The following is a 26,269-nucleotide window of genomic DNA, read 5'->3' on the forward strand; positions in this document are numbered from 1 at the left end:
ACTCTAGATTCTCCTCAGGGTATCTGAGATATAACAGCATATCATCCGCATACATAGCTATCAGATGTAGCCCTCCCTTTGCAGTAATTCCCACTTCTCCATAATGATGCCTCAAATAAATCGCCAGGGGCTTCAGGGCCAGAATAAACATTGGGGACCACGGGCATCCCTGCCTGGTGCCCCTACCAAGCTGCCACCTGTCAGAAATGTTCGCCCCTGTCTTAACTCGAGCCAGCGGCGCTCTATATAGCATCTGCACCCACCTCATATACACCAGCCCCATCCCATATCCTTTTAAGGCCGCCATCAACCAAGGCCACTTAACAGAGTCAAAGGCCTTCACTGCATCTAATGAAATTATGGCACTCTCTTGTGAGTCTTGTTCTGTTTGTTCAATAATGTGGTGGAGTCTCCTAAGGTTATCAGATATGTTCCTGTGCGATACATACACTGTCTGATCAGGATGTATGAGTCTACTAATGACCGGTCTCAACATGTTAGCCAACACTGCAGTAAGTATCTTGCTGTCTTGGTTAAGCATGGATAGCAGTCTGTACTACCCGCAGTCCATGCTTGGCTTATCAGTCTTAAGGAGGGGATGATAACCGCCCCCTCAGGGATTCTGGCAATACCTCTTTTTCCAGCGCTTCATTCAGCATCGCCAGCATGGGGTGGAGCAGTTCCGCCCTGTATGTTTTATAAAACTCACTAGGGAGACCGTCTGCCCCCGGGGCCTTACTGGTGGGCAAAAGCTTGATCACCGCTTCCAGTTCCTCTAAAGTAATTGGGACCTCTAGGTTCTCCCATTCTAATGTATGCAGTTTGGGAAGGACAATGTCTTCCAATGTGTCTATTATATCCACCTCTGTCTCCCCGCCAGTATCTGCATACAGTTTCTGTTAAAATTCTACAAATCCATTGTTCACCTCCCGTTGAGTATCGAGTGTTTGTCAATTTTTTCCCATATGGCTCTAATTGTTTGTCTGGGTGTCTCACATTTGTACAACCAAGCAAACAGCCTGCCCGGCTTATCCCCCCCCCGCATGCTGTCTTTCTACATACGTTTTGTAGTTCAGGTTACACAATCTCCCCCAGTATCCCTCACAATCCAGTTGCAACCGTCTAATAATCCCAACCTCCTCCGGGGAGTGCCCTTCCTTGTGCATCATTTCCTCTAATTTCTTCTCAGCTTCATGTAATTCTCTGGTGATCTCGCCCTGCAGCCCTTTAGACTTGGATATTGCTGCTCTCCTGACCACTACCTTGAATGCCTCCCATAACGTGCCAGTTGAGTCCACTCTCCTGGTATGGTATTCAAAGTATTCGACTATCTCTTTCCTCAGGTCCTCCCTAAACATTGTATCTTTCAATGCCTCCGCTCTATGTCTCCATGTCGGGATCAGTGCTTTGGGTGGAGAATACTAACTTTATGTTCTTAGTCCAAAAATGGGCCTTTTCATGCTGCGGCTGTCCAAAACTGATTTCAGTTCATTAAAATTAAATGAGCAACTCCAATTGGACCAGCATTACAGTGTTAAAGGAGAATGATTGCAATTTTGATAGGTGGAGACCTTTCACAATCTCACCCACTCTGGCAATACCCTTCTCCCACCACATTGCAACCAACACACATTCCTTAGCCTTGATGCTCACAGGGACACAATAGTTCAAAGCATGTATTTTGAAAGTCCCCAAAAAATTTCCCAGCGGACAATATGTTAATGAAATTCTTTTGTTTCTGACCATAAATTACTTGTCCTGGGAGTGGGGCTATTGGAATTACACACCCCTGTATGTATTCCTACAATTACCTGCAGATGTGGATAGCAGTTTCCTAAGGATGTGTGTGTACTGCCCCAAGCAATAAACCCAAGGGGCCATGTGCATTTGTCTCACAAGACCTTAGCCTCTAGGCTACAAATGAGAGGCACGAGAGTTGCTAAAGGGAACAGAAGCAGGCATTCAATACTGACAGTCTATGTCCCGGTAAGTAAGTCTGTTGCAGAAGGTTACTGTTAGTCGTCTTCTTTTCCCAAAACTCTCTTTACCTTTTTGGTTACTGTGGATAATGTTAGTTTAACTAGATCAGCGAATTCTCCTAGGGATGTGTTTGATCAGGCAATTGAAGATTTACTCTGTGTGAAAAACCTGAGCGTTTTTCCCTTCCCACACCCGGGGGATCCTCTAAACAGGTGGCCTGGAGAGGGCCATCGCCTTTGGATCCCGACCCTGGGGCAGACTAGCAAGGGAGGATCACCTGGGTAGTGGGTCATCTAGGATTGGGGAGGGATTACCCAAAGGTGAAACATGGTATCCCCCATTTTTAAACACCCCCCTACCTGACATTCCCTCAGCATCTATGACTTAATGTTCCCCAGACACCCACTTTCCCCATTCCTTTGACAAAAGGACTGTGACAAGGAAGAGGAGGATGTCGACAGTATATCCCTCCTTTCCAAAACACCACAGTGCCATTACAATGAAGAAACTACATTCAGAGGCACTCTATTTTCATGAATGTCCCATTAATAAGGTCAGGCGAAGTCATTCACTGGGCGAAGATTGAATCCTCCTGAAGCCTGTTAATACTCCATAGGTGTATAAAAGGAGTAGCTACTACAAACTGAGCAAACAAGTGGAGTTTGAGAAGGAACCCGAGTCAGAGAACGAGCTGACCGGCAACTGGGAAAGCCTGAGCACCCCAAGATCTGCTGTCGGAGAACAGAGTGCCGAGACCCTGTGGTTTGAGCAGGCTAGAAAAAGCATGGAGAGGGAGTCATGTCTCCAAGGAGCCAGAAGGGGATTCCGTGGTATGCTGATCTCTGAAGGGAAGTCCTTGAAGAGGTGCTTGATCCCCTGATTCACCGAGGCAGCCAAGGAGTGTCGGAGGGGTAGGCGAGGAGCCCCTGACCTCGACACAACATAACCGCAAAAGCTACCCTGAAGTAATCGCAACCGATGAGTCCAAAGTGAGATGGGAGCCCGGTTGGTGAAAGACGCGAAGCGTGATGGATCATTTGTTGCAAGTGAAGGACAAGTGTAGGATGAACGACGCGCTGAAGAGAACGCTTAGATTATGCATTGTGAACTGTAATGTGAAAGAAATGTGAAAGTGGAGGAAACAAAGTAACGGAGTGGTCGCGTGTACGTTTACACGTTGTCGAAAGACTCTGTTGAAATTGAATCACTCTCCGAAAGTGCAGAGGTGCTGTGCGAAGCTCCAAGTAGGAGCAAAATAGAAAGCATGAGAGGAGAGCTGTGCGAGATAGGAAGCTGAAACCCCAAAAGAAGCTAAAGAGTGCCTGGGACACGACCCTGAAAGCTAATTGTGGAAAAAGTAAAGAAGCTAAAGAGTGCCTGGAGCATGACCCTGTTTGTGAAAAGGTAAAGATGCTAAAGAGTGTCTGGGACATGACCCTGTTTGTGAAAAGGTAAAGAAGTTAAAGAGTGCCTGAGGCCCAACCCCGTTTGTGAACTGTGATATAAGTGAGAGTCCAAAGGGCACGATACCATGAAGCCAAGGTATCAGAGTGGTTCCGCACAGGGCGGTGTAAAACAGGGCTTTCTCAAAAGTCTCTGCTATGAAGAGCTATTGTGAACTGTTGTACTGTTTGGGAAGGGAACTCCGTTTTTGAACAAGAGACTCTGATATGAAGAGAAACCAATGAACTGTCAAGTTGTTGGAATTGCACAGGAAGGAAACTCCTGATTAAACCAGAGCAAGAGAGTTTTGTGAAAGCAAAATATTGTGGACTGTGAAATCCTGTAATGCTTACCTTAGGTCTCAGCGGGAGCGTAATGCCTTTTCAGTAAGAGGACCGGTTATCTCGGCTCTGATTCTGTGGAAACAACAATTACAACAACACAACTATTGTAATTCCCATTCGCAAACAGAAACTGTGATGCAGTGTACCTTTGTATAAACCCTCCCTTCTCACCTATGCTTATGTTTTGTGGGGCTCTCCATCCTGTATTCTACAGGGGTGCGTTGTGTAGGTAACCTTTAATCTGAGGGGGCCGTGGTGGCAGCAAATTAACTGAATAATGTCCAAACCTCTTCTCGTGGTATCTTGGGTAATTCTTTTGGTGAAAATATAATTATATACAGTTCATCAGATTCTGAGTTGTCCCTACATTGGAGAGATCTCCCTTACTAAAATTCTCTTTAATATTCGCAAGTATGGCTGCAACTATACTAGTTTTGAGGAAACATTAAATTACGACAGTTCGTCGAAACAGAGTAATAGCTGCCTTCAGAGACAAGTGCAGTAAGAATAAAGTGAAGAAAAGCCTTGCTGAGACTTCAGGTAAGCACATATTTAACTTCTTCTTTCTTTCCTTTTTAGAAGATTTCATTCACTAAATACCTTTGTTTTGCAGGTCTTCGGAGAAAATGTTGATGAAAATACCTTCGGACGATGCAGAGACTGCTGAGGAAAACATTTGGAAGAAGGCACTGTGACCGCGAACGAAGGCTGCTGAGAGAAGAAATGATGCGGCTGCGATGGAACCGCTGACAGAAGATGCAGAGACTACGAATATAACAGCGGACTGAGGAAAACCTGGAAAAAACGTTGGTTCGGTATGTCTTACAATTTTATTGGTATCCTGTTGATTTGCTGTGGAAAATATCTTTGAACTCGATTTCTACTATTGACAGGTTCTGTTAGGAGATCGCTGGAAGCGTTACCCGCTGTCAGCGGAGAAGACGCAAAGCGAGCGCTCCAGCGGAGGCGGGGTTTAAGTAGCTCCCTCTGTAACAGGTGTAACATGCAATGCGAGTTAACTATGGATTTAGCGGCGGCCATGTTGACTGTAGGGAAGGCAATGTAAGTGCAATGAGCCTAGGGGTGCAATGCTAAGAGTAAGGCAAACGCCTCTTGCGCCCGGCTTGAAGCCACTGTTGACCCACTTGGGGGCGGGGCCTAGAGCTTATGGCGGATAGAGGCTGAATCGCCGTGCTCCGGCCGAGACGCCGCATCTTGATCTTTTCGCCTGCTCAAAAGAGATCCTGAGATGGAGTGAACCGGCTCCGAGTGCAGGGGAACCAATCCCCGACACGAATCTGCAATTTCTGCTGAGGTTCGAACTTCTGGACCCTTAAAATCCCCCTTGCAAAAGCTCCCCCCCTACTGCTGGTGGGACCCAAGATGGCGGCTGCCGCTTGAAACTGGCGCTGAAGGGAAAAGGTGACCGCCTCCGCGGAGACGCCGAACCGGAAACTAGTGCCCGCCTTTGGGGGAACCGTGATCGGAGAGAAGCCCGTCTCCCCTCCCTGAGCTCAACACAGCGTTGGTCACCGGCGGGCTGGTTTACGGGTCCGCGGCGACCGCACAGCTCTGACTCCGCGGCATGAGTGGTGCTGCCGGCCGAGCCGCTGCATTGGGATCCTCCTTGCCTGACTGAGCCACATCCACGGAGACGCGAGGTGGCTGCGGGCGCAACCGAACCGACCCCCTAACGAAACCCTGCAGTATCCGGTGGGAAGCGAAGTCGCGGAGCCTGAAGAATCACCCCTGAAAGGATCTCCCCTTCCTCCCTCAGACAAGTCCCGAGATGGCGGCCGGCCTTTGACTTCGACTCCGAGCGGAAAGGCCGCTTCGGAATATCAGTCTGGGAACATATCAGAAGCCGGCTATAGACGCAGAGGAGCTCGCCCTTTCGCCTCGGCACGTCATGACAGCCGGCCCCGGCGAACTGCACCACGCCGCGGGCAGTAGCGGAACCCCTCCCCCACCGTACAAGGAACGATCAGCCAGCTAGGGAGACGGGTAAAGGTCCTGACCTGGAGTTGCTGGGAGAGCACCGCCGCTGCTGGTCCCAGGCGCAGTTGGGGCGACACCCTGTCCAACGACCAGTTGCGGGCTCGGAGCCAGGGGTGCAACAGGAGGCTGACCTCACGGGACCGGTGAAGCCGACTCGAGGTGAGGAGTGCTGCGGGGGGGACCCACAACCAGCGGGGCCATGATAATCCCCCCCTCAACAGGGCTGTAGTTGCATGCCACCGGCACGCCCGCGGGCAGCCCCTGGATTGTGTTTTTAAAAAAAAACGGCAGTGGATCCATTGGGCCCAAGTTGACAGTTTCTGGAGTGCCCTGTGTACCATTTTCTAGCCCTCCATAGAACATTGGGGCAAACCCGAATAATGCTTTCTGAACGCTGGTCATGTGAACAATCCTCTTCGGGACCGCGGGTACGAGAGTGAATGCTCCCCTGGAATTAGTCGGAAAACCTAACTTTGACCCTCCTAAGAGGCACCCTAAGCTGTCCGGAGTCTCCCACCCATAGCCTGGACACGAATTCTGTGAGTTGGCGGGAGCAGTACCCGCAGGAACAGCCCCCACATAGTGGGATCCAATAAGGCCCAAACACCCACTCCTGCTGACACCCCAGACCAACGCGGTGCACGGACACAAGGAGCAGTCTACGCGGAGCCACCTCGGACCCCTCAACATGTCCGCCAGAAACAAGGCAAAAGCGAGCACCATGGACGCTTACGTGTCTACCAAACTGAAGTCCCCTACAGGTCTGGAACCCTCTGCCCCTGAATCTGCCCAGACAAACACATTGGAACCCACGCAAAATCAAGCCCAGGTGCTTGAAGCCATTGCATCCCTGCGGACATTCATAGACTCCAGAATTAGTGAGTTCAAATCTGAGCTACAACTCGTGCGTCAGGATGCCCGTAACTTAACCGAAAGGGTGGCAACGGCCGAGACAACCATAAAAGAGACAGCACAAAGGAAATGAGCACTAAAGTGGTCGACCTGGAGAGAAAGGTGGCCGTACTTGAAGCCAGGGCAGAGGAGGCGGAGGGCCGGGCCAGGCATAGCAACGTCAGGATATTGGGAGTCCCCGAGGGAAGTGAGGGATCAAACTCAACGGCCTACATAGAGTCCCTGTTACAACAAGAGGTGGGGGCTGAGAAGTTAACACAAGGATTCTCAGTTGAAAGGGCACGTACATCCCTTCAGAAAAGACCACCTCCCGGGTCCTACCCCCGCCTTATAATTGCTAAAATACTCAACTTCCAAGACAGGGAAGTTATCTTACGACACTCTAGAGAAGAAGGACCAATCGAAAGGGGAGACGCCAAGATATCCATATATCCCGATTACACCCAGAAAGTCCAGAGGGAGAGAAACTCATTTGTGCCGATTAAAGCACGTCTCAGACACCTGAATCTGAAATATATGCTCTTATATCCCTCCACGCTGAAGGTGATTCACAAGGGCCGCGCTTTTTAGAGATAATGTGCTTATAGCCCGATTTATTGTATCAGAGTGGATCACAGAAGCCGGTGCCTTGCTCTAGCCTTGCTCTACCTCTTAGTAATCAGTGTAATACGAATAATAATAGTGTGCTTTGTGGTGCTGTGCTGTTTCGTGGTGTTGTTTTGTCTAATGTTATGGTGTTTTAGGGCCTCCACGAGCCAGGCCCCCCACACGGTATGGCAGAAGCATCTCTCGGTGCTGCAACTTTGAGACTCGGGCTGCCACCATTATCCATGTTCACAAGTCTTAACAACCAGCATGGCCTACTGCACAAATCCCTGCACATAGCCCATGACACAAAGCATTGTTTGGTTTGAAATCGTTTCCTTAACCTCCTGCTAAAAGTGAGGCTCTGTATTCTTTGTACAATACCCGGAGAAAGGTGCAGCTTCACTCAAGGAGTGCCCGCTTGGTAGAAGAGGCGACAAGAGCTGGAGGCAAGCAATCGTGTAGCAGAGAATGATTGCAGAGCAGTAGGCTTGTCTCTCCAGGCAGTCATTCTACAGAAAAGCAGACCAATTTCCATTAATGTTTTGTCCTGTTACATAGCACATGGGGAGTTCGACAGTAAACTGAGTTGTCCGTCCAGGTCTTCGGTTTTGTAAGAGTGTTATGACTTGCTGTGCTGTGTTGGGTTAAAACCATTATGCTGTACTAACAACCCACGAGTGCCAACACACGTAATATGAGTGGGGGGGGGGGTGCTAAGGCTTCCAGCAGTTGGTTCTTCTGTGACGTTGTTTTTTTGTACGTGTTAGCAGCAAAAACCTGTCCGAATTTTTGGAAGACATGTACTTTGTTTTCTGCAGTTTACAGTCATGCCTGGGCAGTGATCACACAACTTCCACTCTTTCTGTCAGTGTACCCACACTGAAGATGTGTGCCACCGAGGGTTACATGCCTCATGGTGCTGCATGTTCGTGTGTGCTAAGTGGCTCCCATGTTTGCGAATGCTTGCATTTCAATTATAGCACACTTGTGCCCCGAATTGTTTTAAGCCTGTTACACTGTTTTAATGAAACGGGTTTCCTAGGGCCATGAACATGTGCAGTTCAGCGCCAGCTAATCCCATCTAGGATTGGGTTTATGGTGTTACCGCAAACATGAGACGCTCTTGTGAAATGAGTGACAAACAACAGCTGATCTCTACAGGAACGTACATTAGTTGTTATAGAGGCAGGTAGATACTACAATGCCCCCCCCTTTCATCGATTAGGAAAATCAGCTGTTAGGGCACAATTGAAATACAATTCAATTCAAACAATTGCAAACATCATTAGCCACGACATTGACATAACGTCTCTCACGGCTTCTCTCTAACTGAGGTCAGGGTCTCACCCCCTGCCCCTCAGACACTCCTGGGCCGGCTCCTCTGTCCAGGGGAACAAGCACTTGCAGAACCAAACGGGAAGGGCTGACACAGCACATGGCTTCCTTCCTCCGACCTTCCCTGCTCCCTGGAGACACGGCTCCCTTGCCACGCTTTCGCAGAGTGCCCTGCTCTGCAACTTTTAGGTGTTCTCACATTCCACTCTCCTTTGGTTGCCAATAGTCTGTCTGGGCTTCTTTGCTGCTCTCCTCTTCCCCTCTGCTACTCTTTCAAGATATTCTCTTCTGCTGCTCTCACCCCACCCTTTTATACCCCTGTATCCCATCAAGTGTGTTCAGGTGTGCTTCTCTTGCCTGTTTTACCTTATTCCAATTAGCTCAATTACTGAGACATGTTTGACCTTCAGCTCTGTAGTGTTCAGACTCCTCTTCTTTTTCCCAGTACTATAGTGGTGTTTCCAATAGGAAGCGTGCATTACTCTTAGTTTCCTCTTCCTCGTCTCAGTACTTGATTTGAGATTACAGGGAAAAGCTGTAAAGGACTGACAATATCCCATAAAGACTGAGGGAGGGTCTGATAGGTCGGTGTTGGTGAAAGGGGGATACCATGTCTCACCATCAGGTACCCTCTCTTCCATCCCCAAGGACCCTCAACCCAGGTGATCCTCCCTGTTAGATTTAACCCCAGGATTGGGATCTGGCCGCCTTGTCTTTCTCTTGGTTACCTGGGGGGGAGCGAGGGGGGTTAGATTAAGCATGACATTTACAAGTATTTACATTTGTGGCACACACAAAGAATATACATGCAGAAGGACGAGTTGCCAGAGTGCACTCCACAAGAAGGGCATATAGTAGAACACAGGATAGTCGGTACCTGTTTCACAAGTGTACAGGGTGTGGAGGCTTTTCCTCACCTGGTATAGGGTGATGGGTGAATTGGCTGCAGATGAGGGCTGAATAGGAAGGCAATGGCCCATTAGAGGTTTGGACTGATAAGTGCATCTCTGACATTTCTATGGTTTGGGTACTTTCATCTGGTCTATTACATATCAGAATAATTATGCAAAATGGGAAGTATGGACATTAAAAGCTTCATTAGATGGAGAAAGTACCTGATGCACAGGGCGTTGACTCATCCAAGATTGGAAAATGTTTTCTGGACAGGGGTTTGGGAGACCATGACTAATGTCCATAGATTGCCTCTGGACATGTACAGAAAGGATACTGATTGGCATACGTTCTCACACGAGGTATTAATAGATATACAATGGCTCTCAGCTCAACTGCACTAATGGTTGCCATGAGGGACATCGAAGTTCAGTGGCTGATTTCCAATTCACCACAGTTGTAAAAATGGTTGAGAAGTGTGGGTAAATGTGCGCAGCATGAGAAAGAGGTTAATGAAAATAAAAGTGTGATGTTGAAAGTCAAAGACTTTTAAAATGTTTAAAGCAGACCTCACCACAGAGTTCTTGAAGTAGTAGTAGGAGTTTTATCCTGGCAGACAAGTGTACCAGGATAGGGACTGTTAGTTGTTAGTCCTGGCAGGTTAGTGGACCAGGAAGACAACATTGATGTATTGCATTGTGATTGAAGGTTGTGGTTGAAAGAAAGTGGCAAGGCCAGTACTGTGTTATGATTTGAACTGTGGTAAAACCATTCTGACAAAACCTTATTTTTAATAAAAAATAATCTGAAAGTGGTGGTTGTACAATGAAGGAAAGTTATATTGAAAATTGATTAGAAGTGTGAAGACTGTCTTTTTTGATTTATTGAGCAGAAACATGTGGAAACTTTGAACAATCATATTTGAGAAGTCATACATCTTGTTTAAAATATCCAAGTGCCAAGTGAATAGAACTTTATTTACATTTTGAGTGGAATTTGAATGTTGAAAAGAACTTTCTTTGTTGAGGAGGAGCCAGATACCCCCACCTCAACCGTTCTGCCCCTTTTACCTGTATGCTGGAAACCAGAGTATGTGACATACACAGAACAGTTGAACCAACAAAGAGCAGAGTATGTCCAGTACTAGTGCAAGTACCAATACCTAAGAGAATCTGGGAGGCAAGGTACCCATTGTCAAAACCATACCTGCATACAAGAAAATATAATGGCCATTTGAATGAAATCCCTGAAGAAGCAGAGCCAATAAACGGCAAGGACGGATGGTAACGTCACTAACCATCGCCAGTACACATCACGCAGAGCTAAGATGATGTATCCAGAAGAGATGCAGAGACTAGAGGATGCAGATATTCTATAAGGCATCAAGAAAGTATCAAGGATAGGTGACATCTTGGGATCACAGTGAAGAAGCTTATGCTACAGAAACAGATGTTAATGTTAAAGGACATTTGTACTGCGCACTATCACCACCGGAGTGGTCCCTGGGCATTCTGGCGGCTATGAAAGAGGAGGGGAGGGTGAGTTAGTGGGAGGAAGCTGGAAAAATGCAAGAAAGCAGTGATGTGCAGTTGGCGGCCTCAGCCCGGTGGGTCTGTTGGCTGGGCCTGGAGTGTTTTTGGCCGGTAGTCGTCGTGTACTGTTGTGCAAGTCTATGTGTGTTTTTGACAAACAATTTGGATGCTTTATTTGGACACTTTATATAAACATTGATGCACAAATAAATAGCTGATGATCATTTGAACCGGGAAGTGAACTGTTCTACGAGGTCTGCTTTCGGTGGACAGGGCACGTTTGCAATGTTTTGTGGCAATGTATGTGTCCTCGGAACAAAATCATGCGCGATTCCATGAGTATATATGTCCAACACAGTCAAAATGAGATCGTTCACAAAATCGAATTCCATTTCCTGGTATATTGGCTTGACCACCCATTTTTTGCTTCTTTTCCTAACGGCCATTGTGTAACAAAGCATCCCAAAGTTTCCTGAAGTCCTTGATTGGTCACGCCCTACGTTCTCGTTATGCGCTAAGACCACTAGTAATGTCCTATATTGCATCCCTCTATGCCGAAATGCAATCTCTTGGGCCTATACTTTAGGCCTATACTTTAGGTACATATTGTGGAACACCTCCAAATCTCCCGTGTGACAGAATTCTGTGAGTCCCTTTAGATCTCTTGATAAAGTTTTATCAAACACGATCTTCTTAAGAGATTTGTGTGGAAGTGAAGATGGAATCAACCACTTCTTCTTGCATTCCTGCTCCTCTGACAAAAGTACATGTGCACATTGTTGAAAATGTAGTATTGTAGTCTGTCCAAAAGTGAACGTTGGAACAGTGATTCATTAGTGAGCGCCATTTTTCAAGTAGAATTCCCACAGACCCACCACAAGTTTTGGAGCTCCACCAAATATGGTTGCTGAAGGACTGGGACCACTGTAAAATATTTTCAGAACCTTTTTTCTTTCCAGCAGTCGGGATTTTTTTATTGATTGATTTGGCAACGTGCCATACGGTGAATATTTGGAAACTACTCTTTCGTGGTCTTGGCTATTGAAACATGTCTGTCAGTGGCTATGAGGTCTATTTGCATTCCCCTCGATTTGAGATCTTCCAGGGATTTGATAAAACTATGTTTCTCCATGGCCACTGAGGATTTACATTCGGACACCTGCACGACCACCAAACTCACGCTTTTTTTAGTTTCCATGTCCTGAAAGTGGTATGTGCAGTACTTTGCTGAAAATCCGGGGCTGTCACACTGTCCATCGCCAGCTAGCCTGAACCGTTTGTCAGACAATGTCCTTTCAATTGACATTTGTTCAATTTTCCAAGCTTCACTAATGGCAGGGAATAAATATTCACATTGATATTTGTACTACTGCATTTTAGAAAGGAACTCGAGTCACACAAATTGACAGAAACTGGACAACTTGCTAAAAGTAGAGCCACTGAAAAGTAAAGCTGCTGCACACAGTAGATTTCCAGCTGGCACTTTCCCCAGCATCTGTTGAGCGGACCATAAATATTTAGCATGGAGCAGATCACAGGTGGCTTGTATTTTCAGGTTAGTGCCTTGTGATACACGAGTCACATTCAACAATGGCTTCCCGCATACTCACCCCCCCCCCCCCCACTGGATGGACACATTTCAGCATCGGTATAATCTCTATCAGGCAGCTTTGGGATACAATGTAGTTGGGCTCCTTTATTAGACTATCATCCTGCATAAATTTGGTTTGTGACTCAACTGTCGTGGCCGTATCGGCCGAACAGGACAAACTGTAGTTGAGATCTTCGGCTAGTTCCTCGGTCAATTGCGTTGAGGCTTCAGTCTGTTATTTCAGCTTGTGTTATTTGAACACAATTTGGAGAAACCATCAATGTCGATTATTTGTTGGGTGGCCCTTTTTTGAGGGTGTAGATTGTCAAGTGGTCAGCGAGTAATTCAAAAGCATCTTCATTATATTCAGTTTCATCTTCATCTTGTGGAGTTCTCACATTTTAGCAATGGTCCAATAACACTTTGCTGGCTTCGCCGGTCACAATTAATTTTCTGGGCATTGGGCATAAGCATCTCGAGTCTGCTTATTGATTTGAACACGCTGCGCCTCGAATAATAGTTGCTCCCTGGTGAAATCAGTTTGGCAAGCAGCATCTCTGGTTTCAGTAACTGTCTGTGTCTTCATAGTTCGTTTACTTCTGGGCCTCTAGGAGATGGGTTGTAAAAACATGTTCAATGTAAATCCAACATACGGTAGATAGCACTTTAGATTTAAAAAAATGCATGTTATGAAGACACCAGAACAAAAAACACTTTTTGTAATGGAAATAGTTTTTTAGTTACCTTTGCTTTCTTGATTTTCTTTGAAACAGTGCTCTTCACTGTAACGACTGAACCAGAATGCTGGTCTGCTACCTCGGATGCACATGCCTCCTCTTCTATTTCTCGATCTTGTATTCATCTCTTGAATAGAATATTCATTAAAAAAAAGTATATTGTATTTGAAATCAAATTCTTTCCTCGCACACTCTTAGGCAAAAACCTGTGCAGTTCCCTCTGGGACCACTGCAAAGATTTAGGACTACAGGTGTTTGGCAGTAAACCCACTTGGTAGCAGTCTTTACCACACAGATTCACTTGGTAGCTGTGGCTGAGCAGTCAGACTTCCCTCAAGAAGAGTTAGACAGTATACAGAGTATTCTCAATAGGTCAAGAGAACACAGTAGAACAAGTAAACACTGACCAGGGCTTGGTGTAAAAGAGATATAATTATTTATTTTAAAACCACATCTAGAAAAACACACAGGCACTAATAGTAAGCAATTTAAAAAACACGGTCACTAAAAGATATACACTCCCTTAAAAGAATAATTAGACAAGTCTTAAGTAAAGCCCCACTTAATTTCAGACAGCGGTGAGCGCTTAACGTAGATGGCACTCTAATAGTTCGTTTTAAAAAGGGAGAGACGAGCAGAGAACAAGTTGAAACAGATCCCAAGACTTTTATCAGAACATAACAAGAGAGGAAGGCAAAGTAAAACCGTGAAGTTAGAGTTCAAGAGGCCGGATCCACTTTCAGAGGATCCAAACGAAATGTGTCCAGGGTCACACAGTTGCAGTTCCCAAAAGACTTGTAAAGGTTCAAGAAGGAGTTGGACCAAAGAAAGGGACCAGTTAGAGGGTCAAGGCGGCCAGCCCAGTCTAGAAGGTTAAGGGGTTATTATTACCTTGTAGCAATCTTTAGAAAGGGAGGCCTGGCGGACACGATACCTTAAAGTGGTGAGAACACTCCAGCAGGGGCAGTTGTTCCTGGCAGCGGGTGCTTCGTCCTGGGGAAGAGAGGATCTCGTCGTGGAGGAAGACAGGATTCCGTTGCACTGCCAGGGAAGAAACCAGCCACGGAGTTTCTCAGGTACAAGGAGCGGTCCGGTGAGTCGCGGTTCAGTGGTGAGTGGCTATCCGGCTGCCAGGGTGCTTGGCATGGGCAGTTCGACCACAAACCGGGCTGTGGTGCGAAGAAAGAAAGGTAAACTGGTTGTGCCCACCAGTCAGGGGAAGAAGCCTCTCCGGCCGGGAGATCTTCTCTGTCGTCGGGAAGTGGTGAGTCGGTACTGCAGGGCTCCACCGGTGGTGTTGTCGTGGTAGGTCGGCTCAGCTTCTCCCTCGTCGGATTCTCAGGTCCTGTGGCGACTTCTGAAGTTCCAGTCCCCAAAGCCCTGCTTTTATGCAGAAAACCCCCATTCACTCAGCCTAGCTGTCACTCAAACATGTTAAGTGGTGAGCCGGCCGGCTCACCACTTGGGCCAATCACACAAGAGTGCGACCTGAGTTACCAAGGTAACTCGGTGCAGGGTGCCTAAACCCCCTCCCACACCCCCTGTGGTACCCAGACAGAGTGGCACTACTTTTGGAGGTTTCTGTGGAGAAGCCCGCCAAAAAGTGGAACAAAGGGCTCGACTTGGGTTGGAGTCACAGAGGAGAACACAAACGCCATTTTAGAATCGAGTCTTGGCAAAAAATACCAACCGAAGAATTAATATTAATTAAATAAACCAGCGGTATGTTTGAGGCTATGAGAATTAAATAATTAAAGTTGGTAGCCTCGAACAATGGGAAAATCCCATAGAGATATATTCGCGCTTGAATATAAAAAGTAGTATCCACTGCCACCAGCCAAAACTCGATCAGGGGGGACGGAGACGTGCGCCCTCGACTAACAGACCCCGGGGCAATCGAATTGCCCCGACCAGTACATCCACAATATGATGGTTTGTACTGGTTTCTGTTCATAATTTGGGACTAGTAAAGCCAATGGTGACTTTACAGACTTTACATTCCCTGGGAGACAGTAGTCAGTCCCAGGGTATAGAGTCTATGGTGGGGTGTCACTATGACACCCCTGTGTCACTGCACTGAGGGTGCTGTGTAACACACATAGTAAAAACACATGAGACCCTATGGAGTAAAAGACCCCATAGCCCATAAAACACATTAACAGTCAAAGGAACCCCTCAAATCATGTCCAAGAGTGTGAAGAAAAGAGACTCACTCTTGGCAGGAGAAAAAAACAAACTCCAGAAATCCAGCAAAGCTGCTGGGGGACTCACTAGGTTAGTAAATTCAGCCTAAAGAGAGAATTCTCCCTAACACACACATGGCTTACATAGATACCCTTGTACACTGTGTACATCATTTACTCAAAATATACATTTCTAATTTCACCCGATTGATGACTAGTGTACTCGATCAGAGATCACTGTGCGAAACCCACTGATTGTAATGTTGGACTCAAGCATTTTGCAATAGAAGCTTGTTTATAATAATGTCACTGTCTAATAGTATCAGATGTAGGTTATACTTTTTTTCATTCACAGGAACTGTCAGTACGCATACCTCCAGGCTATGGATCAGCTCCAAAGGATGATGTAATTGTAGTCGAAGTACCTGCATCACTCTGTAACACAGTACTTGTTTTAGTATGGATGAAAAAAGTGAAATTTAACACACACAATGGGATGCAGACAATGGTACATATCAATAAAAACCCATAAATGAAACATTATGTAAACAAACGACAGGATACGTAAACTTTTTCATATTATCTATAATTCCATGCATAATATATTTCCGGAATTGAATAGTGAAATAAAACTACCTGATACGGGCTCAAAGTTGTTGTTGACTCTGGGAAAGAAATGGATGCAGAATCTTGCTCCTTCAATTTCAGTGCATTGTCATGGAGTTATAAAGGGAAAATTTGATTTGAATTAGAAATGTGGGAAGATCCAACTCTGAAAAATATGAACTTAAAGCAAGTCTGTATGGCTCACCATTGATATACTGGACGTGTCAGTGATGTCGTCACTACCGATAGTCTGTGCTTCAGTCAACATGCTAACCTAAAAAAATTGACATGTAAAGCAACCAATTACGAAAAGATTATGCTTATTTCCAAGGGCACTATAGCATAGTTGTCTGTGTCCATAAATAGTTTTCTATGATGCTCCTAAAACCAGGGACAGATGTATAGCAAAATGGGGTTTAGTTATAAAGCAATAGAATCTTGTCAATATGCAAAGTATTATAAGGAACATTTAAACCAAAAACACCAATCCGTCCATGTAGTTACCTGTTCAGTACCCCAAGGCCTACAGCTAATTCATGAACCTTCACTCACCTGAGGCAGCGTGTGCATGAATAGAGTCGGTATTGCATTTGGAAGCAATTTACGAGATGTTCTGTGTCGATGCTTCTTTTTGTACTGCACATTGGTCGTACATAGTCGTGGTAAAGTGCAGGCTGCAGATGCGGAATCGATCACCCCTCAAGTCCCCCAAGACATCCTGGGCTCTACTTTCAAGCTCTTCCGGCGCAAATCCACAATATTTGACCCATTCTCTTATTAGATCTATATTCCTCAGGAATGTATGCATTATTGTGCCTTTAGGTTTGGTATGGGTCTTTAGAATGGCAACCGTAAACCATACAAACATTTTGCTGAAAAAACTGCAAAGAATAAAAAAAGGTCTGTATTGATAAAAAATTATTTTGCATGAAAGATTGAATTATATCATACATTTTTCTATACAATGTATGTTTTGGTCACAGAGGCAAAACCTGTGTAGCATAGCCGACTGTATTCTAGGATAACTTTCATACACAATTGATTGATGTGACACAAATCGTAACATGTTACTCGTTCCTTGAATGTACTATCATGCATCAAAAGGAAACATGCTTATAGACACTGTCTGCAAAGGATTCAATTCTATCCCAATTGACACTGATGACAATTGCTATATATCGAGAACACAACAAATTAAACACAAGTCAATGGTAATGGCAATGAGATGAACGAACATTACACTACTGGGTACAATCGTTCGAAAAAGATAGAAATTTAGAGATCAAGAAGATATGATTTGGTGACCTGCCCTTACATTGACCATCAAACAGTTAGATTCAGAAAGCAGGGTAGTTAGTAGCAGGAGAACAGGTAGCGCGATCACAAGTTGACTTCCAGTAGTCGCAGATGTTCTCAGGTAGCATGTTCACGAGTTGACTTGCAGTGCTCAGAGATGTTCTCATGATAAATATCAAGGGGTTTATAAAGAATTAGAAAAGTCGGTGTGTATGTGAATGAGTAATGTGTATATGCCGTGGGTTTATGTGGATAGCAGGGGCGCGTCCTACTTCAGGGTAGCCTGCCTGGAGACACTGGGTCTGGGGAGGCCATGTGAACAATGGCCCCTGCGCGTAAGATACCTTTGAAGTGTACATGGTGTTTGGCACCTTGGCTGTTCCCACCCTGCCAGCCCCCTTGGGAGGGCAGGGCCACAGGTGCTAACAGTTATCCATTCAGGATGGGGTGGGGAGGAGGGGCATTAGGCAGTGATAGATCAAAGATATGACAATATAGGAGACAAACATGAAATGTAAGTGGCCTAAGTGACATCGCATCTAGAGTACACTTACTCATTACTTGGATTGCAAGAGCGAACTGTTGCGCGAAGTTCGTGCATAAGCACCATCATAATCCTCAACACGGACCGTGTGAGGCAGGCTGCCCTGAAGTCATGCAGCTCGGTAACGCATTGCGGCCATGTCTCGTCTTCCGATATGTAGGACAAGCATCCAGAATTTTCTCGGCAGCAGCAGTTCTCCTCCTTGGATGACATTACCGCGCACCCATTGCAGGTACACCAGGTGGAGACGTCGTCCATGCGACTAGGCTCATGCTCTTGATCTGGTGATTCGTCCTCCCAACTGTTGTCCGAGGCCCCATTGTTTCTGCATCTTTCTCTTTCGAGTAATTCCGCCTTGGAATACTCCAGCTCGTACTGGTAGGGCAGTATAGTTGCCATTATGCAACAAAATAAAAATACATAGTAATGATAGTACTAGTGTCTGTTCGCACGGACTACGAGCAACGAAGATAGCTGAACAGAACAGAAATGAGGCACAGGATACACAAAAAAAGACAGTGAAACGATTGGAAAGCAAATCTTATGTTGTCTGATGAGAAGCGGTCTGTTTATACATATTGAGGAAAGAGGCATCCTGCCATTTCCATGGAGACACGTCATTAGCTGAAGCGCAGAGAATGTTGACACAAGACATGCATTGGCGTTGTGAAATGGCCAGTACGCGTTCGTGATGTCAGCCTCAGGGACGGGGATCCGGCAATGGATAAAATTAGCACAAGATGGCCGCGCCCTGCTGCATGATTTCGCATGTGTAAAAGTGAGGAAAACTACGGTAAGGTGCATAGGAAATGTTTGTACGATCGATCAACGTATGCTTAAAAACACATGCCCGAACCCTTGGGACAATAATATTTTTTAGTGCACTATTCCTTTAAGGCAAGCACACCAGCACCTGGGTGGCCAGCCTGCAGGCTGCTAGACGTAGGTGGAAAAGTACTGACGGAGGTTAGAGTGCCAACCAATTGTAGAAGACTGCGTATTTAGGGGTCCTATAGTTGTGTAAACCAATGGGACGTTGTGTATTTAGTGACATTCATAAGGGGTGGGCTTAATTGCCCCACCTGATGTTAAGTAACTAATCGCATATTCACACTTTTTTAAACTAGTATGTATCGTATACTTAGATGTTTACTCAGAACCAATCACCCATTCGCGTAGGTTTTTGTAGTTTGTCGTGTAGGATGACGTTGGTTCATACGTTGGTTGAACGTCATTGGTACGCGTTTTGCTTATAAAATCTCAGTTTTTACTAAGAATTTTTGAGTAAGAGGATTGAGCGATGCTCCCTGGTTTAGATAATTGACATTGAAACAGTCTTCCTTTTGCCTTTTGCCAATTACCTGAGTTGTCTCTATTATTGATGTATGAATAGAGTCTGCAACCCCATCCATCTCCAGGGTACTTGCTACTCATCAAAGGGGCTGGGAAATCCAGTTAATCTTAATTGGAACTTTGATTTGGAAAATCCTGCATTATTCCTGGGGTAGGGGGATCTGACCCAGTTTACAAAGTTTGTTTGCATCTAACTATTGTATTGTTGAGTTTGATTGGCCATATGATACCTGTATGATTGCGTTGTTTATATATGTGTGAAGGACAGAAACCTTTTTAGAGTGTTTTCCTTTAGTTTTAGTTGTACAGGCAGGGAAATCTTTGTCAGGTTAGGGAATGTGAGACTTTTTTTCTCACCACTTATTATGTAATAAAATGACTATGTGAGAAAACCCAATCTACTTGTCCACCTTGCATTTCTCCCTCCTCACAATACCCATGCTCGAGGTGCCAAGGCCGCGCGGGCTGTTGCCTTTTTGCCCTCAGGCAACGCTGCAGCCGCTTCAGCTCAGTCTTGAGGCCATGTCCCATGGTTCCCCGGTTGGGGGAAGGCTGGCGCAGTATCTTGCAGAGTGGCGCGCCATTACTTCAGATGTGTGGGTTCTGGAGATCATAACCCACGGCTACTGTCTTCCTTTCCGGCAGGGACCTCTAGACAATTCACCGGGAAATCTCTCTTTTAAGAGTCCAGATCCGCGCCTTGCGCAGGAAATTCAATCCCTGCTGGAGAAAGGCGCCATAGAACTGGTGCCTGTAGCGGAGAGGAACAAGGGATGGTATTCCCCTTATTTTATGATTTCCAAGCAAGACGGGGGATTGAGACCCATCATGGACTTGCGCGGTTTGAACAAACTCCTCAGGAAGGACAAGTTCAAGATGGTTACTCTCTCTCAAGTCCTCCAGGCCCTTCAACTTCAGGACTGGTTGGTGTCTCTTGACCTCAAGGACGCTTATTTTCATGTGGCGATATATCCAAAGCACAAGAAGTACCTGAGGTTCGCGCTTGGCGACTCACACTTTCAGTTTCGGGTCCTGCCGTTCGGATTGACCTCTGCCCCGCGGGTCTTCACCAAGCTCATGGTAGTGGTGGCAGCGTATCTCAGGAAAGGGGGGGATTCACGTCTACCCCTACCTGGACGATTGGTTGATCAGGGCACGCTCTCCCGAACAAGTCCTGGATCATCTGTCCGTCACCTGCCACTCCCTCCACAAGCTGGGCGCTTCTCCTTCAACTTAAAGAAGTCCCATTTGACACCAACTCAGAGGCTCCAGTACAGCGCTGCTAGACACGTCCCTGGGGCAGTGTTTTCCTCCCCAGGTGAGGGCTCATCACATTCAGCAGATGGTGCACAATTTTCAGCTTGCCCAGAGTCTCCCAGCATTCGAGTTCTTGAGATTGCTCGGCCTCATGGCATCCTGCATTCTTCTGGTGCCAGAGGCCAGGTTGTGCATGAGATCTTTGCAATGGGCACTCAAGCTCCAGTGGTCTCAGTCTTCCGCAGGATGTCGGACCCTGTTCAGGTGCCATCCTCGGTCACCCAGGACCTTCTGTGGTGGGCCGTCGAAGACAATCTGATGAAGGGGGCTCCATTTTGGCTACCCTGGCCAGAGGTGACGATCGTGACGGACACATCCCTCATGGGATGGGGCACTCATGCCAACAAGTTGACAGTCAGAGGTCGTTGGACTCCGTCGGAGTCCAGACTCCATATCAATCTGTTGGAGCTGAGGGCCGTCAGGCTAGCCCTGAAAGCTTTTCTGCCGACTGTGCGAGGGAAGAATGTCCTGATCCTGACAGACATCACGGTGGCCATGCGCTACCTGAACAAAAAGAGGGGGGCAAGGTCACTTCCTCTGTGCAGGGAGGCGATGCAGCTGTGGTTCTGGGCAATCCAGCAGGGAGTTTCGATCTCGGCAGTTCATTTGGCCGGAGACGAAAACAAGACGGCGGACGCTCTGAGCAGGCAGAGCGCGATCTTTCATGAGTGGGAGTTGGCTCAGGAGATTCTTCTGGAGATCTTTGCCACTTGGGGGACCCCTCAAGTGGATCTCTTCGCCTGCAGTGTCAACATGAAGTGTGAGAAGTTCTGCACGTGGGAATTTCCTCCAAAAGGAGACTTAGGAGACACGTTTGTGGTGGAGTGGTCATTCCCACTGCTGTATGCGTTTCCTCCAGTACACGTCATCCCGCAAGTACTGCAGAGGTTACGGAGGTTCGGTTCCCGGATGATCCTCATTGCTCCGGCGTGGGCCTGGAGGATGTGGTACCCGGACCTTCTCGACTTGTCCATCTGCCCTCCACGTCGTCTTCCCTACCGAGACGATCGGCTCTCACGGAAGGGGGGTTAGGTTCTCCATCCAGAGGTCAGATCCCTCAACCTTCACGCTTGGTTTCTGAAAGGTTGAGGTATAAGGATTGGGACCTCGCTGAAGACGTGATGGAGGTGTTGCTCTCGGCCAGACGGCCAGCAACAAAGTCCCTGTACCGTTGCCGTTGGTGCAAGTTCTGCGACTGGTGCAGGGTTAAGAATGTAGATCCTTTTGCATGTGACATTCCCATGGTTCTGTCTTTTTTGCTTTTTTTTGCCCACAGGGGCTTGCAAGTGGGTACCGTTAAAGGTTACCTGGCGGCGCTGTCCATATTTAAGCGCTCGTCTGAAGAGTGTTCCTATTTTAAAATTCCTTTAATTTCTCAGTTTCTGAAAGGGCTCACTAATGTGTTCCCTCCATCACCTTTCCAGGTGCCCGGTTGGGATTTGAACCTTGTTCTCAAGTTTCTGATGGGTGCTCCGTTTGAGCCTTTGCATTCATGCCCTTTGAAACTGTTAACTCTTAAAACTGTATTTTTGGTTGCGGTCACTTCCGCTCACAGAGTGAGTGAGTTACAGGCACTTTCAGTTAAGCCACCCTTCACTGTGTTTCATAAGGTCAGGGTTGTCCTTGGAGTTCGTCCTTCCTTTCTTCCGAAGGTGGTGTCAGAATTTCATTTAGGCCAGAAGGTTGTTCTTCCGGCGTTTTATCCTCCTCCACATCCTGGTAAGGAAGAGGAGAGGCTCCATAGGCTTGATCCTAGGAGAGCGTTAAGCTTTTATATTTCACGTATGTCCCGGGTCAGAGTGGACGATCAACTCTTCATTGGTTACGCTGGAAAGCGTTTGGGACATGCTGTGACGAAACAGACTTTGTCTCGCTGGATTATTTTGGCTATCTCTGAGTATTACCTGCTTGGTGGGTAAGGACCCACCGGTCGGCTTACGGGCCCATTATACCAGGGTTATGGCTACCTCTACTGCCCTACAGAGGGGTGTTCCTATTCGTAACATCTGTGATGCAGCCACCTGGGCATCGGTACATACTTTTGTACGTCACTACTCCCTCGATTCCATCCGGGGGCATGATCTGGCCTTGGGCAAGGCGGTCCTTTACTTCGCAATTTGATTGGGCATTCTAAATTTTTTTAAACTTTATTTTTGATATTTAAAACTTAGTGCAACTCCACACCCACATTAGCGTGGACTTAAACTTTGCGCCATAACCCAAATCCCTCCCGCCGAACCTCCCTTGCCCCCCACCCCTTCTCTTGATTTCAGTGTCCCCTTTGGTAAGTATCGTACTCATCGAGTCTCTCGGTTTGAGGACGTATGGGTGCACGGCCCATGCCTTCACCGAGGTGTACCCACCGTTTCTGAGGTGTCTGCTGAGGGGTCTTCTGATTCACTCATCAAGAACAGTATTAGAGGGCCCCAGATGTCTGGAGGACGAGCATGTAAGGGTAGTAGTTTAATAAAGTCTGTTTCTACATCCTGGTAGTAGAGAATGTCCTTGCGCCAGGCAGCAATTGTTGGGGGGGGGACCTCGGCCCCAGGCCATGGCAACTCTCCTACGAGCTAGTGTCAGCAGAACCCCAGCCAGTTTCCTTATTGGAGCGGAAAGTAACGTTGTCATGCCCAATAGGGCTGCTGTTTGATTCGGTTGTATCGTTCTCCCACAATTGCAGCTGTCGTCGCAAGGACTTGGTTCCAGAAAGGGATTAGTTCGGGGCACTCCCAAGCGAGGTGAACAAAGTCTGCTGAAGGAGTCCCACATCTATTGCATTTTGCCAATGCGTCGGGATGGTGTTTATTGGCTTTTTCTGGTGTGTAATAGGTTTGGTGAAGGAAGTTGAAGTGGATAAGTTTAAGGCGTGAATTGAGGGCGACTTTTTGAGTCTGTTTCAGGATGTAGATCCAATCTTCTTCTGAAATGGATATATGCAGTGACTTTTCCCATCTGGATTTTGCGCATGTGATGACAGGGGTCGTGCTGGAGACAATGGATTTGTAGATCTGCGACACCAGTCTACATTCGCCTTGTGAATAACGTTATGCAGCAGTTGCCAAGTTGGTGGTTGACACGGGAAGTGGGGCAGGAGGGTCTGCAGGGTGTAACAAGTCCTCAAGTAAAGGAATACGTCCAGTGCAGTGTTGCCCCCTTTCACTTTTGCTCGATCTGGGGTTAGAAAGCCATCTTCTGTGAAGAGGTCCCCTAGGGTTTTTATGTGTAGTATTTCGACCCTTTGGTGGAATACTTTCTCTGAAGTCAGTGGAACTCCTGGTATAAACTTGACGGACAAAAGAGGAGAGTATCGTGTTTGTACCCCAAGCTTTTGGGCTAGTGTCTTCCAAACTTTGTACGTCGAGAGCATTACATTCATTGTGGTGCTGGGGACGGGAATCTGGCTAAAGATGACAGCGGTCAGTAGGTTAGGCGTTGCCAAGGCTCGTTCCACTTGTACATGAGGTCGGATTACTTGAGTGGCATACCAATGACTGAGGTATTGAGCCTGCGCTGCCCAAAAGTATTTCTCCAAATCTGGAAGGGCCAGCCCCCCACTTGAAACCGGGAGTGTCAGTGTTGCGTGTGCCACTCTGGCTGGCTTGCCCGCCCAAAGTAGTTCAAGGACCAAGCTTTTCAGTTTTTTCAGAAAGGTTTCCGATAGCAGCAAAGGGATGTTGGTGAATAGGTATAGCAGTTTTGGCAGGATCACCATCTTGACCAGGGAGGCCCTTCCCCAAAGAGTTAGTGGAAGAGTCTTCCAATGTGACACCCTTTCTTGAAGGGACTTGACCACCTCTTTGTAATTATCTCGAAACACCTCATGCTGATTCAGTGACATTTGTATCCCCAGGTATCGGACCTTGGAAGTTTTACAAGTGAATTGGAAGTCGTCTGTAATCTGCTTGGTGGCTGGGGTCAGTGGGAATACGATGGATTTTGATTGATTGATTTTAAACCAGAGGTCGCTCCAAATTTAATTACTTCCCTCATGACAGGGTTCAGATTGTCCTTGGGGTCGCGTATGAACAGTGCCACATCATCGGCGTAGAGGGATATGATGAGCTTGTGTGGTCCAATGATGAGTCCCCTCTGCTGGCGTTGTTCTCGAAGGCTGGAGGCTAATGGTTCCATTACCAAGGCGAAGATTAATGCCGATAGTGGGCAGCCCTTTCTCGTGCCTCGCTGTAGTTCTATTGGGGCTGATTTGGCTGTGCCTACAATAATATTGGCTCGTGGCTTGGTGTATAATAAAGAAACAAGTTTGATGAAACGGGCACCCAGTCCCATCCTGGTGAGTACAGTGAACAGAAACGGCCATTCCACCGATTCGAATGCTTTTTCGGCATCAAGGAGAACTGCAATTGCCTGCTTTGAGGGGTCCAGTGCCTCGATTATACCGAACATTCTCCTGATTCTGTAGGTCGTATTGCGGCCTGGTACGAAGCCGGCTTGGTCTGCCAGCACAAGGGCGGGCATCATTGGCATTAACCTTTTAGTAAGCACCTTAGCAAGTATTTTATTGTCGAGGTTAAGCAGGGAAATAGGGCGATAGGATGCGCAGTTTTCCGGTGGTTTGCCAGGTTTTTGTAAGAGGATGGCATTGGCTTCACAGGAGGAGTGTGGAAGGTTCCCCTTTTCCAGTGCTTCCTCGTATACGGCGGCCAGGAGGGGAGCTAGGGTGCTTGCAAATGCTTTATAGAATTCTCCCGTTAGGCCGTCTGGGCCCGGCGCTTTGGAGCAAGTGAGAGACTTTATGGCCTCTGTGATCTCCTCTTGTGAGATCATCTCATTCAGAGGTTCACGCAGGGGTTGATCGACCCAGAATAGCTCTGTGTTTTCCAGATATTCTAGCAGGGCGTTTGAGTCTTTGTTAAGTTTAGCGCTGTAGAGATCTTGGTAGAAGAGTCTGAATTCCTCTGCTATCCTTTCGTCGGTGTGGATCGCCTCACCCTGTTTGGTTTGAATCCATTCGATTTGAGACTGTTTGTTGTCGGCTCTGATTAGGTTCGCTAGAAGGGCGCCGGGTTTTTGGCCCTCACCATTTTGTTAGACTTGACTGTTGCGACTTAGAAATTTGATCTCACGGTCTGCTGTGGAGTTAAATTTTTGCAGTTCCTTTTTCAGAGCGACTGCTATTCTTGGGTCAACCGTGTTTGCGTCCTGGAGCTCAAGGCGTTTTAATTTCTCTTCGCTGGTTGCCAGCTCGCGCATGATAAGTTTGAGGATGTGTTTTCTTTGGCGTGGCAGACTCTAATAAAGCATTTTAGAGACTCCCAGATTGTGCCAGCAGAGGGGACCAGTCCTGTGTTGGCTTGGAGAAACACGTTAATCTCCTCTCTTAGCTCGGGGGCAAATACTTCATCACGCAACGAGCCCGTCTTAAAACGCCACCGCTGTAGTGGCGATGTAGGGATGGAATGCTTACGACTGAGGAATAGTGGGGAGTGGTCGGAGAGCGTTCTTGGATGGATACAACACTGGTCGCTTGACAAAGGGCCATTCGCTGAGGTGAAGAGGTAGTCGATTTGGGAGCTTGTATTGTGTACTGCAGAGTGAAAGGTGAAATCTCGTAGTTCCCCATTAGAAACTCTCCAGGTGACTTGTAGATCGAATGCTTTG

The 26,269-nt window shown here is 46.9% G+C and overlaps 1 protein-coding gene across 4 annotated transcripts in view; it reads left to right on the forward strand.

Annotated features, from left to right (window-relative positions):
• PREPL (prolyl endopeptidase like) overlaps positions 1 to 26,269 on the forward strand; it is a 915,395-nt gene that overhangs the window by 259,131 nt on the left and 629,995 nt on the right. The window contains exon 1 of one of the 4 annotated variants that reach the window (XM_069608453.1): positions 4,002 to 4,582. The exons of the other annotated variants lie outside the window; for them this stretch is intronic. The gene's annotated coding sequence lies outside the window, so the exon portion shown is untranslated. Of the gene's footprint in view, positions 1 to 4,001; positions 4,583 to 26,269 lie in introns of those variants that run through there. 4 annotated transcript variants of the gene reach the window in all.

Source organism: Ambystoma mexicanum, chromosome 4q (genome assembly GCF_040938575.1).
Source record: "Ambystoma mexicanum isolate Mex_15411 chromosome 4q, UKY_AmexF1_1, whole genome shotgun sequence".
In the NCBI taxonomy this organism is placed as follows: Eukaryota; Metazoa; Chordata; class Amphibia; order Caudata; family Ambystomatidae; genus Ambystoma; species Ambystoma mexicanum.